Raw genomic sequence first — 12,436 nt, 5'->3', positions numbered from 1 at the left:
GCAGGATAGTATCAGGAGAGAGTCGCACTTTCCAGTAGCAGGCTTGGTTGTTCAAAACTGACATTAGCGCTACTAAGTATACTGACATTAAAAATCTATCTTGGCATTTACAATTGTTTACTGAAAGCCAAAGTTCAAATTTATCCCAAGATATCGCTATAAAATCATTTTTTAACCAAGCCCCGCATTTTACCTGATAAACCATCCGCTAGATATACTAGAACATCAAATCTGGATGTCCTTCATATTGCAGGTTATGTTAGTCAAGGGAGACAAAAACACAGCATGTAACAGTTTTAGGAAATTCACCATGTATTTTTTTTAGAAAAAGAGAGATGTATTGTAGAATGCGAACAATGCATTTGCAATCAATGGCGTGGAAAATCTCAGGTCAAGCCTGATGAATGTACATCCAATAAAGTCGTACCCTTTCATTCTAAATCAAGAATTCTTGATGTGTAGCTGACAACTTTCACTGGGCTAATTCTGCCCAGTCATGACTCAAAGACCAACATTTCAGAAAATCTGTCTCCACCCTCTTATCATTTCTCTCTCCCAGCTCAAGAGTGCTTGACCAGCAGTCCTTATGATACTGTTGCAACAACATCACCCATCAAATTTGCCCTTCTGTCCCGTCTGCTGGGTTTTCTAAGGCGTCGGCTGGTTGAACAGAGGAAGAGGCAACAGCGGACTGAAAAAAGATATTGATGGAGAATCAGGTTTGGCTTAGAATCCCTCATTGCCAAGGAGATGGGAGCCAGAATGGCATCAAGGTTTTCAGCTTAGCCCCTCCTCTCTCATCAGTGACCTTCTTACATGTAAGTCAGTCGCTGCAGGCAGAATTAACGAATATTCACTTTGGCTTGCCTCGAATCTTCTCCCCTTTTTTTTCATTCAACTCACCTCTGTATCCATGGGTGCTGGTTCTACTTCTGGTTCTACATTTGCCACAGATACTCGATGTTTAGCCTCACATCCTTTACACAGAGCTGAAAAGGCACCAGATTATGGGGGTAATGATAATATGATGTGCAATATAATAGTGCGAGGACATGATGATGATGATAGACTTGTTTTGATAATGCGACCGGCCATGCTGATTTTGTACGGCAGTGAAGCATCACCTCCAGTGGCACTGGCAGGGAATCATAACTGGGACTTCCTGATCATCAAGCCAAGGCTCCAATCAACTTTCTAGGAAGAACACAAGTGAAGTGGTAAATCGTTATCACTCAGTTGGTTTTGCACCAAAGTTAGGTTTAGTCAGAGTGGGTATCATTACAGGCCTACTGCTTCTTTTCTACTTCAGTGATTTTGAGACTGATCCCTTACCTGAGCCAACTGGGACAAAAACTCCCCACTTGATGTATATTTCCCGAGACATCACTCGATGAACTGAACCACCATCTTTTCTGGGCTTCCGACTTGTTTTAGAGGGTTGATGAAGTGGGTGCTGGCATCTCCTTTGCTGATTCCATGATAAACTCAACTTGTATCGGTGGTTCGGGCATATTGTGGTGTCCAGAACTGGAGAACTCATATCAAACACGCCAGCACGAAGTGCTATGAGCTCCCATTCACTTTTGACTTGAATGGCTTTCCTGGAGGACATCCAACGCATCAAATGGGAGTGCACGTCCTTCTTACATTGTTTCAAGGGGATCACACTCTTGTCATTGGGGTATGAAGCGTAAGTACCACACTCGATATCCTTGGATATGACAGCAAATCCACATTTCAACTGTGATTTTTCAGGTTCCATTTTCAATAGACTATCACACAATGTACACGTGCATGTACACAATGCATTGTAAATGTAACTGTTGTTGTTGTTGTCTTTGCTCTTTTTCGTTTCCGCCTAGACCGCTAAGCCTCCACAGGGGTAATAAAGGCCTCTAGGTTGTTTGAGGGAGTGTGTGGGAGGGGCAAGGGAGAGGGGGGGGGGGGGGGGGGTTCACTAACATCTAAAAATGTAATTTTATTTGGAAAGCATGTGTAGTTCGTCAGTTATCTGAGGGAATGGGCAAAAAATGGGCACCAGTGAGAAGGGCGCGACTCGACCCCCTCACCGGAAAACCGTAAGGGCGGCCGGATTTTTTTCTTTTGCAAATTAAAAAACAGCATTCTGACTTCCTTACCTGGAAGTGGCATCACCTAAAAAAACTGCAGTGTTGGAGCTAAAGGAGAGTTAAAATTGCCTTTTTACTGAAATTTGAGATTGCATTGTTTTTGGGACGTACTGTACCTGTCATTAAAATGTACCTGGGGCAAAACAAAAGGCATGAAAAGGTAGCTCAGATCATGTACTTTCAATTTCAATAGGCGGTGTTTAGTGATAATTCTGTTTGATGCACGAAAATTGACAAAAGACTTAGCCTATTTTGAGGGATAATGCATGTTTTTTTAAAAGGAAAATGAGTAGCAAATGGTTAACAGCCGTACCCCAAAACTGTGGGGTTATTTTCGAAACCAATCCACCAGCCTTCATAGTACCCTAGGACAGGTCTGTGGTAGAAATTACAGCTAGATCTGTTGACCCCCCACCTTGCCATCATTTGCATGATCCTGCATGGTGGTATCATGGACTGACACTTAATTCCTGTTGAAATCAGAAGGTGCTGTTGTTGGTTTTCTGGCTGACATTGGTGGTAGGTAGTTGTTGGTTCTGTAATCTATGGGTGTTAAAACCATTAAACAAAGGAAAGCTAGTTAAATCTCGATTTTTCATAATAAATAAATCAAATGGCAATAGGAGGATTACTCAATACTGAAAGGACACATAAGATACCACTTTGTTTAAAAGCTGATAGACAACATCATATTATCACTCACAATCCATCTTCTGCTAATCCAAAAGAAACATTGTTCAACAGGAGACCGGTGTAACATCTGTGGTTGTTTCCCATGTGTCAGTGTTTCCAAACAATAGGCAGCTAGAGAGACCATGACTTTTCAATAGGGGGAAACACAGAAAAACTTGTCAATCTATCTTTTAGCGTTCCCAAACAATGAGGGGAAACACTCAAAAATAGAAACACTCAAAAACATTACACTGGCATTAAGAGAGAATACATTCTTTGTACCTAAATCTCTTTTTCTGTCTGCTGATGTCACCATTTCCAGTGATTTTAAAAACAGTGTGGTTAACAACCTCGGTAGAAACTTGATCTCCAAAGTGGTGATGAAATGGGGGAACAGAACAGATATTTGATCTCTACGAATACAGTCATCATTCGACATTTAAAGATTTATGGTTAACAGTGGTGGAGAAAAACGATATGGTGTTTCAAGGTATTCAATCAGACAATCTCACGAAGTTAAGATCTGGTGTATCTGAAGCCAATGTTAATAGTGAGACTAGTGTCGAAAGACTTTGATGAAAGTGTTCGGTACCAAAACAAGATACCATTAGATTTTTGAACTGTTTGAAACTCATGCTCCATTTTACAAGTTTTCAATTCACGAGGACGTGATCATTGAGATCCCATTTAGCACCCAAGGGGGAAATCATAGTAACAAACACCACTGCGGCCATGAACTACAAACTTGAAAATATCTGTTTTGTATACGACACAGTAACCCACAAGACAATAGCCAGTCAGCTCAGTAACAAGTACAATTCTGGCTTCTCAATCTATTACGATTGGGTAGATCTTTTCAAGACTGTTAGTGTTAAAGTTAATGATACACTAATTAACGAGAATATCAATTTTCCAAGGATGTTGATTAAAGGCATATTCATTGCTTCTATTCATATCAGATTATCTTGATGGTTCTAGAGTTTCCGAGATGTTTGAAAACCCAAATATCACTAAAGTACAGATTACAGTAGAGGGTGTTCTAATCAAGTGTTCCCGAAGGAATGAGAATAATGGTCCAATGGGAGGAGATCAAGAAGAATTTCATGTCTGAAGATCTAAAGAAAGCACATGAATGTTACATGACAATGGAGAAATACTATGGTGACACATCATGGATTGTGGCTGGATTTGAGATCCACTGAGGACAACCGTCTCCATGGCTCAGGTAAAAGGCTTCAAAACACTAAGGACGGAATACAATTATCGATAACAAAAGAAAAAAGAAAGGGATCATACAAAATGCGCATATTCTTGGTTTCTGATGCTCAGGTTAACATCCAGAATTCACAAATTATTTCTTTACAACATTAGATTTCCTTCTAATTAATGGATACTCCAGGGAGGAAAGACATCATCAATACTCTGTACCAAAGTGTACTATTAACAACAACAACTATTGGTTACTCTCACTTACTAAGAAAGTTTTTAAGAATTGATATTGGTTCACCAAGTCATGCCAACTTAGAAGAGATTTTTAAACTGGGTGGAACTGTAGCTATTAGTAATGGAACATTACTACATTTATGATCAAGGTATCTTACCAAGAAACATAATGAAGTAGAGTAGCTTAAGTTTTAGATTGATTAAAATTGATTAAGTTTTACCTTAAGTTTACCTTAAGTTAAATAAAATAAAAACTGTGTTAGACATTGATTCTAGAGACTACCCAGAACAGTGTTCAAGTGATTTAGTTATCAATCTCAATAAAGAAATTCAGAATGCATAATTATAATGTTAGCTTAATTTATGCAGGAATACCTCGTTCCTTTCACAACAAAAGTGAAGCTAGGAAAAATACAAAATCAAGTTAAAGGATAATTACATGACACTTATTACGATACCCAAATGGCCTTTATGATCTAGAATTTTTTCCAAAATGTTTTCATATCAATTGAAAGAAAACATCCTAAGTAAAAATGCTGTTAGATTTGATTTGGAAGAAACCACTGGTAAGGCTATCTTCAACTTACTTAAGAGAAGAAATGAGACTCGGTATCAAATTATGTTTATGGGTTAAAGCAATGAATCGTTTGGGTTTAAACGTTCGGAATGGCCTTATTCTTCTGAAGATGGTGTGATCGTAAGTGATTACCGAATGAATTTCAGACCAATAAAGTATTTTGTTTTACACTGTGACATAATTAACACTAATAGAGTACTCAGTAACAGTGAACCGTCAGAGGTGCTAGCCATAAGACCGATAAAGAAAGCTAACATTGGAGATATGATGACATACACATTTGATAAACCAAAACAGATGGTCTGTTTTCCGGTATAGCATTAAAAACTGACGTTCTCACTTCATATGGGGGTCAACCCATTCCTCTCCCCCGAACCGTCCGTGGCTTTGGGAGGCTGTCATAATTACAACGGGCACTGTCTTGCGATGAAGACGATGACGAAGGACCAAATCAGATGATTCGTGATCATTCCTCATATTGTATTACCGTGTCCAAACATATCGTTCGACATCCCTATCACATTTTAGCACAGCATCAGGTATGGTTCTTCCCCAAGACATGATTAGCGGATGCCTTCAGTTCAAATTGTACAATCATACTCTGAATATGATCAAAGAGTCCTATTGACCAGACTCGGGGAACATCTAATAGATGTCACAGGACACAGCCACGGAGTCAACACTTGAGCCAACGAGTCAGGTGTTCATCATGGCAGCGGCGTACATGTAACTACCTTTTGGGGCTAGAGAGGGGGGGGGGGGGGGGTTGTGCAAAATGACACTCTGAAAATCACGTTTAGAAACACACATTAATTTGTTGGTGACTTCTTTGCCCACCCTCAAGCTACGCCCCTGCATGGACAACAAAAACGTTACCAATTTCGAAGGACAGAACATTTACTACAGATAAAAAGACGTATATTACACCCCACATCACGCATATAGCCGCTTCGACAGACAACGACCTTAATTGGGTTCAAGAAAAAGTAGCAGGAAAAAACTTCCGTTGATGGCGACGGAAATCTGACCAGTTCATGCTTTCGAGAGAAATGGAAATTACCTGGATGGTAAACCATTGGAATCAAGCTCGAAACACCCTTGTTGACATTCAACATGTTCAAAAGATATCAGATGAAGTTATTTTGATGACTTATTACCTTCTTTTGAAGCATTCTTGATCCCTGATGGTCATCAAGCTCACCCTTTTCCATACACCTACCCCTCCGCTTACTCAATTGACAATAAATGTCTCCATGTCATGCCAGTAATTAACAGTAAGACATCATTTTGTTATAACACACACGGCAACACACCGGATTTGGCTGAAGGTTTGGCCCTTCATTTTTAAATCGACACTTTTGAAAGCCAAGTTATCGACCACATGTTCAAAAGCCGCCTGCCTCTGAGTAACACCCATGCTCATCTCTTTATCTCTGATTCTTACCCCATTTCAGTGTCCAATGAATAAAATGTAACATTAAATGAATGTCTTGAATGGGTTCTGGTAAAGATAAGAACTGATAAACAGTCTTCGTCTCGTAGCGTTACTTTGTCGTCATGATGTTTGCTGATCGAGATTACTAAAACACTTCTCAAAATAGCCGTAGCAGTTAATTTGATTAACATTCTTCTAAAACGACTCTTAAAGTACGGTTTGATAGGCAAATTGTATTTTCCAAGGTTAATACGGAATTTGCCTATCAAACCATGCCAATGATACAGCAAAGGTGAGTGATGCCTGCTGACTGCAGTGATATTGGTTCTACGGTTTAAACCTTTAGTTTCAACCCATCAATGGATGCAGTCACTACGCCATTCGAATGTGACGACCAAGTGACGAAGTGACCGGAGACCATGATAACTAAAAATGTCATTTTGGGACTTTCGTCATGGGGGTTTCGCTTGAAAATAGCCACAGCGTATAAAATTAGATCATGGCTATTTATACGCGAGTCCCGTAATGCACTTTATTTGCCAGACTGTAGTTTCAAGCAAGCCCCCACCAATAGAGTTCCTAGCCCTCCGATCGTAATCCTTATCGAATAGAACAGCACTCATGCAATTGTACTACTCTAAACGCAAAGTACGATGATTGGTAATAAGTTGATAGCAAGAAATACAGTCGATGTAGGTATAGCACGACCTTAGCACTCAAGAATTTCATTCATTCCTTGAATAATCCCAAAGAGGACGCTTTTATTCGCAACCGAAATGCTGAAGTTGTGTCCCAAAAGTTAAAATTAGACTTCAAGTTCCAAAACGGTCATATCTCAGAAAGGGGGGTCAGCTGACGTGAAGTTTTTACGTGCGGAAAAAGCAGAAGATCAATGTAGGAAGCTGTTTTCTTAGAGCCGTGCGATATACTCAGTGTATACTGACTGAACAACAGGTATCTGAAAATGGGCATTCTTTGCATACTTATATGTCATCCTTACATGAAAATGCTTAGTATATGGTTGACAGCTTTATTCAGCATTATCAATATCTATCCATGTTTCCGATAGGTTCGTTCATATCGCATGCCGAATTTCCAAGTAAAATATGGGAGTTGGTATCTTACAGATATACATCATCTTGGCAATACAAGGCATTATTTCATTCCAAAATTTGCGTGACCTCGGGATTGTTGGGGAAAATTCACCAAATCAATGGGACGGTGGGGCAGAAAGTTTCATTGTCAACAAAAGAACAATCTGGGCAGTACTTATCTTCTCATCTGCTATCACTACGACATCAAGCGGGAAAGATTACCTCCTTTTTACCTACACTACTTTCCTTTTCTGTTTCTACGATGCTTCGGTAATTTCTTGTTTGCCATCGGCGTAGCCGTTGAATAAAAAAGATTTAGCTTTATCTCCCTAAAACTGTATTAAAAACCAAATATCTACGTCAATATTTCTCGAGTTTTCTACAAGAACTAAGACACAGGCTACTATGTCCATATCAATACGTTACAGGCGTCGATGCATCAAGAGAATGTCATTTCTGTAGGACACGACGTTGAGACTTTCGAGCTCTATGAAAATATTGTTGCACTTGTGGTGATGACTGTTGCACTCGGTTACTCCGAATCCAAAAGAGGGTTACACCCGGTGCCAATCATAATGGAAAGATTGGCATTTGTTGAAGCAACTTGTTTTCATCAGTCTTCAACTATCACGTGATCATACCAGAGAATTGAGAACTGGCCATGACTGATTTGAGGTAACCTCTGCTGGAACAACGCAGTCTTGCCGGCTTATCCTCATCACGTGTCATTCCTATCTCTTCACGTTATCTTTCAAACCATGCAGCAAATCATACTCTCAATTGTTTAATTGTTTCAATTATTTAAATTTTTATCATATTTTGGAAACATATTGTAGATTTTTGAAGTGAATTCTGCAAAATCGATACAGACATACTGCGCTTGGTCATATACCTATTGAAATTTGAAGATTGTTGATCATTCTCTATCTTACCACTAATGGTAGTTCCTTTTTTTCTGTACTTCGTGAATTGGCAGTCCAAAAATCCACGAATATGTAGCCGAGCAAAAGGGAAGAAAAAAATTCGAATGAATCTTTAAAATAATTTCAAAGTCATAATGACATTTTAAAAATGAAATAGCCAGGGCCATTGTGCTCACCTCATGTGGAGGAAAGATGGATGAAGAGCATGGTATTGTGTCATGTAGTGTTAGGTTTGATGTTGGTCAAAGTAATTACAATTTCCCCAGAATGGCCAATTTACAGTAGATTTGACCTCTGTGACCTTGAAAAGTAGGTCAAATCAAAAAAGACCCGGGTGACACATTGAATGGTTGTTAGAATTAGATGTACCTATGATATAAACTTGGTGCCTATCGGGTGGGTGATTAAGAATACATGTAATAGCATTATGAAGAATTTTGGATTTGGCCCCCTCCTGGAGGCCAAACGGCAAATCAGATCGGACCAAACTTCGGTACCTGAGATCACCTGACCAAGGGGTACATGTGTACTTAATTTGTGATCAATAGTCATTGCGGTTAAGAAACGTGCATGTGATGAATGGCATCACAGGCCTTTGTGTTAGGCCTGAGTTGTTGGCCTTATTAGTTTTATTTATTCATAATTTGTCCCTGGTTAGGCTGAATGTGTAACTGGTATTTCAGTCATATTATTGCATGTTAATTTAGACCTTTGGCTTGAGTGTGTTGAATAGGACTTTGGTAACTTCAGGACGTTGTGTGATTACTCATGGACATAGACTTATATAACTCTTGGGTTCATCAGTTGGAGCTGGACTGGGTGTGGGCAGTTCCTGGCTGGCCTCTGTAAGGAGAAGTTGTACATCGTACGTGCCGAACTCAATTCCGTTTGACCAACGTGGTCGTCATTCCTGGTGGAATGTGAACCGGCTGTGTGTCGGAGAGTCGTGGTGTTCTCACCTGTTTATTTGCATCCAGCCGCGGGTTGGAGCGCCTTGGCATGGCTGCCATCGTGTCGGCGAACCGTGAGTTGGCTTTGCGGCCAAGGTGTCGCCAGACCGTTAATTTGTAAACGAGCTACGTGCTTGGTGGCTACTGGAGTAGCCTTGGACCGACTGCGTGTCGGGACGGACACTTTTGTGTCGTGTGTTGTCGTGTGGTAACGGGAGAGGAGTTCGGAGAGACGTGTGTTACGTGTGTTACGTGTTGGGAGACCGGTGGTAGGTGGAGGAGCCGTTGTTGGGAATTGACCACACCCAGGGAGTGGAGCCCGGAGTGGAGGGAGCTTTGGACTTTGGTAACGTGTGAACAGACTTTTAGTTGTTGGATTTGAGCGGTGAAATGTTAATTTTGTGAATATATTTTTCTCGTTCTTGTTAAATTTTAATACGTGTAAATAATTATACATTCAGCAGTCTTTTTCTAATTTGTGACAAGGCCCGTGCAATAGCCGAAATCCCCGCTCCGTCACAGTGCCATAGTTACGGCCTGACGGCCAATTTACGCCATTTGACCTCTGTGACCATGGAAAGTAGGTCAAATTAAAAACCTGTGTGTAATATACTGTATGGTGGTTAGATGTACCCATGATATCAAATTGGTGGCAATCAGGTAAAAAGTTAAGGAATAATCACATTTTTAAGGTTTTAGGATTTTGCCGCCTGTTGGCCAAGTGGTGAATCATATTGGACCGAACTTCAGTCCCTGAGATTACCTGACTAAGGGGTACATGTGTACCAAATTTGGGATCAATAGTCATTGCAGTTTAGAAACGTTCCATAGTTACATCCTAACGGCCAATTTACGCCATTTGACCTCTGTGACCTTGAAAAGTAGGTCAAATCAAAACCCATACGATATGTGATGTATCCTTACTAGGAGTACCTACCATAAATTTTTTATTGAAAACGGATCATTAATAAGAGACATATCACACTTTTTATGTTTTCAGTTTTGGCCCCCTGGTGGCAAAGTTATGAACCAGACTGGACCGAAATTCAGTGTCGGAGTACCTCTGACCTAGGAGGTCATGTGTACAAAGTTTCAAGTTCATAGCACTAGCGGTTAAGAAACGTGCCACAGGATACGACGGACGACGACGGACGACGACGGACGACGGGCACAGGGCTATAGACTCCCCTAACGGAGAGCCAATCAGACAGCGAAGTTTAAGACATTTACAGAAATAGTGGGTTTTTTAGCTATCCACAACAGTTTAATATTTTCACCATGTAATTACGTGTGCTTGATGCTTGGCACGGAATGAAGTACCAGTCCTGAATATAAGCCTTTTTTTAAATTTCGTCATTAAGAAATAATCTCTTACAAGCAATCTAAGTCTCAAACGACAAATTCAATTTGTCGGTGGAACCTCTAGCTCATTTAACGATTATTTTGTGTTCTAAAACACATTTTCAATGGATCATTTTCTGCCAGGAATTGAGACAAAATGTATGTATTCAAACCCCACTTTTAACGATAGATTCCAGCGATGCAGGGCAGTCATTTGCCCAAAACGACTGTGGTTGCCGTCACAAAAGGCATTTTTGAACACAGGTGCTTGGCAAAGAAAGGGTTAATGTAAATGCCCTTCATAGTTCAGGTGATATGATTTGCCAACATAGTTTCCGCATGAATGGCACTTCTATCAGACCATTTGCAGTGTAAATAGCCAAGCTGAAGTACATGCCGGTAGAGTCAGGATGGATAAGTGTATAACAGAATTATTTCAGGGGACAAATGCCCTTCTGGCGCGATTTGGTCGTGCTACCTGAAATTGGGTGTCTCTTTCAACGTTTTTGTATGCCACTACACGGCTCATTGTCATGTTACCCTAGAGTTCTTCTCTATGACTAGTCAGACGTGTTTTTCAGATACTCTTTGGGGATCCACTGAGAGTTCTTGATCCATGTCACTGTCCGCTGCCAATGCCGTTTGTTTATTTTGTTAAGTTTTCTCTCTGGTTTATCGGCGATGGTTTCTGGATAATTGTGACCACTCCACTTTATCACAGTGTATCATATATTTCAAATAAATAGTTTTAGGTTTTTATTATTTTCTGAGTTCAATTACTGAACTAGTACTCATTCTGACTTCAATTACTGAACTACTCTCACCTCGAACATGAGTCATCTCCATCTTTAGTTGGCTGCTCCATGATGGCAACGATATACAATCCATCAGAATTTGGTGCTACCATTAGCATTGTTGCAATGAATAAACAGGAGGCCATTCGTCAAGAGCACGAAGGGCATTCTGGACAGAATAAAAATGTTACATCTCTTTCGACATCATTATCCACGGTGGCTTGTTCACACTTCGTGCATCATAAAATAACGAGAATAACATCTCCAACTCAAGAGATCTGCGATCCTCATAACTGACTAACATTATTCTTCTAAAAATTGGCTCCGAATGATCAGTCGCTTGTTGCGAATATATTCACGTGTTTCCAATACCTTTTTGTCGACTTGGAAACCCTTACAATATGATAGAGTGTGCCATCTAACATTTGGATGAAGTCCTTAAACGTGCTTCTGGAAATCTGGTATCTCAAATCAATGTCAACATGTTCAATGGCTAAAGTTGTATCGACGCAGCTCCGGACGCAGCTTATTCTAAATCCAAAGAATGCTGTCATCGTTTGCTCTTTATTCTTTCTAAAAGCAACAGCTAAAATTATAAGGCGGTCTGATTCCCAAAACCTACAGATTAAAGATAAGAACTGGAGATGTGGAAAGTTGATAATGGAACTAAATTCGGTGCTGAAGCCTGGGAGAGTAAAATGTTTGCTTCTTCTATACCAGTATAAATACAATCCTGAATAATCGTTCTCTTCTTTTTCACCAATAATAAAGTACACAAAGTCTTCGCCAAGGAAAAATCTGTTGTAAGAAGACACCGGGACCTTTATTTCTATAGCGCTAGACGAAGATCTAATAACGGCGCTATCATTCAGATTAAATGAATACATCCTTATGACAGACTGGCCGTATCGCTTGCAATCAATGACTAATGTCCCGTGTCGGAGCAAAATATCTAACTTCGCCACATACACCCCGCTTACGCACGGGTCCGTTTCCGGTATGACTAGTTTCCACTTGCAGATGCCAAGCCTGACGTCAAAGAGGTTAAATGTCAGATACTTATGCTCTTCCCAGCAAT

General features: G+C 40.2%; 1 long non-coding RNA gene across 1 annotated transcript; it reads right to left on the bottom strand.

The window, feature by feature from the left end:
- Positions 1 to 423: 423 nt before the first annotated feature.
- LOC135492744 (uncharacterized) lies at positions 424 to 1,581 on the bottom strand. The gene is made up of 3 exons (XR_010448111.1): positions 1,333 to 1,581; positions 904 to 989; positions 424 to 691 (listed from the first exon to the last, which is right to left on the bottom strand). It is a non-coding gene; the product is annotated as an uncharacterized LOC135492744 (long non-coding RNA).
- Positions 1,582 to 12,436: the final 10,855 nt, after the last annotated feature.

This window comes from Lineus longissimus, chromosome 8, assembly GCF_910592395.1.
Source record: "Lineus longissimus chromosome 8, tnLinLong1.2, whole genome shotgun sequence".
NCBI classification, from domain to species: Eukaryota; Metazoa; Nemertea; class Pilidiophora; order Heteronemertea; family Lineidae; genus Lineus; species Lineus longissimus.
Note: the sequence above shows the minus strand (reverse complement) of the source record. Positions and strands in the feature narration are given on the sequence as shown.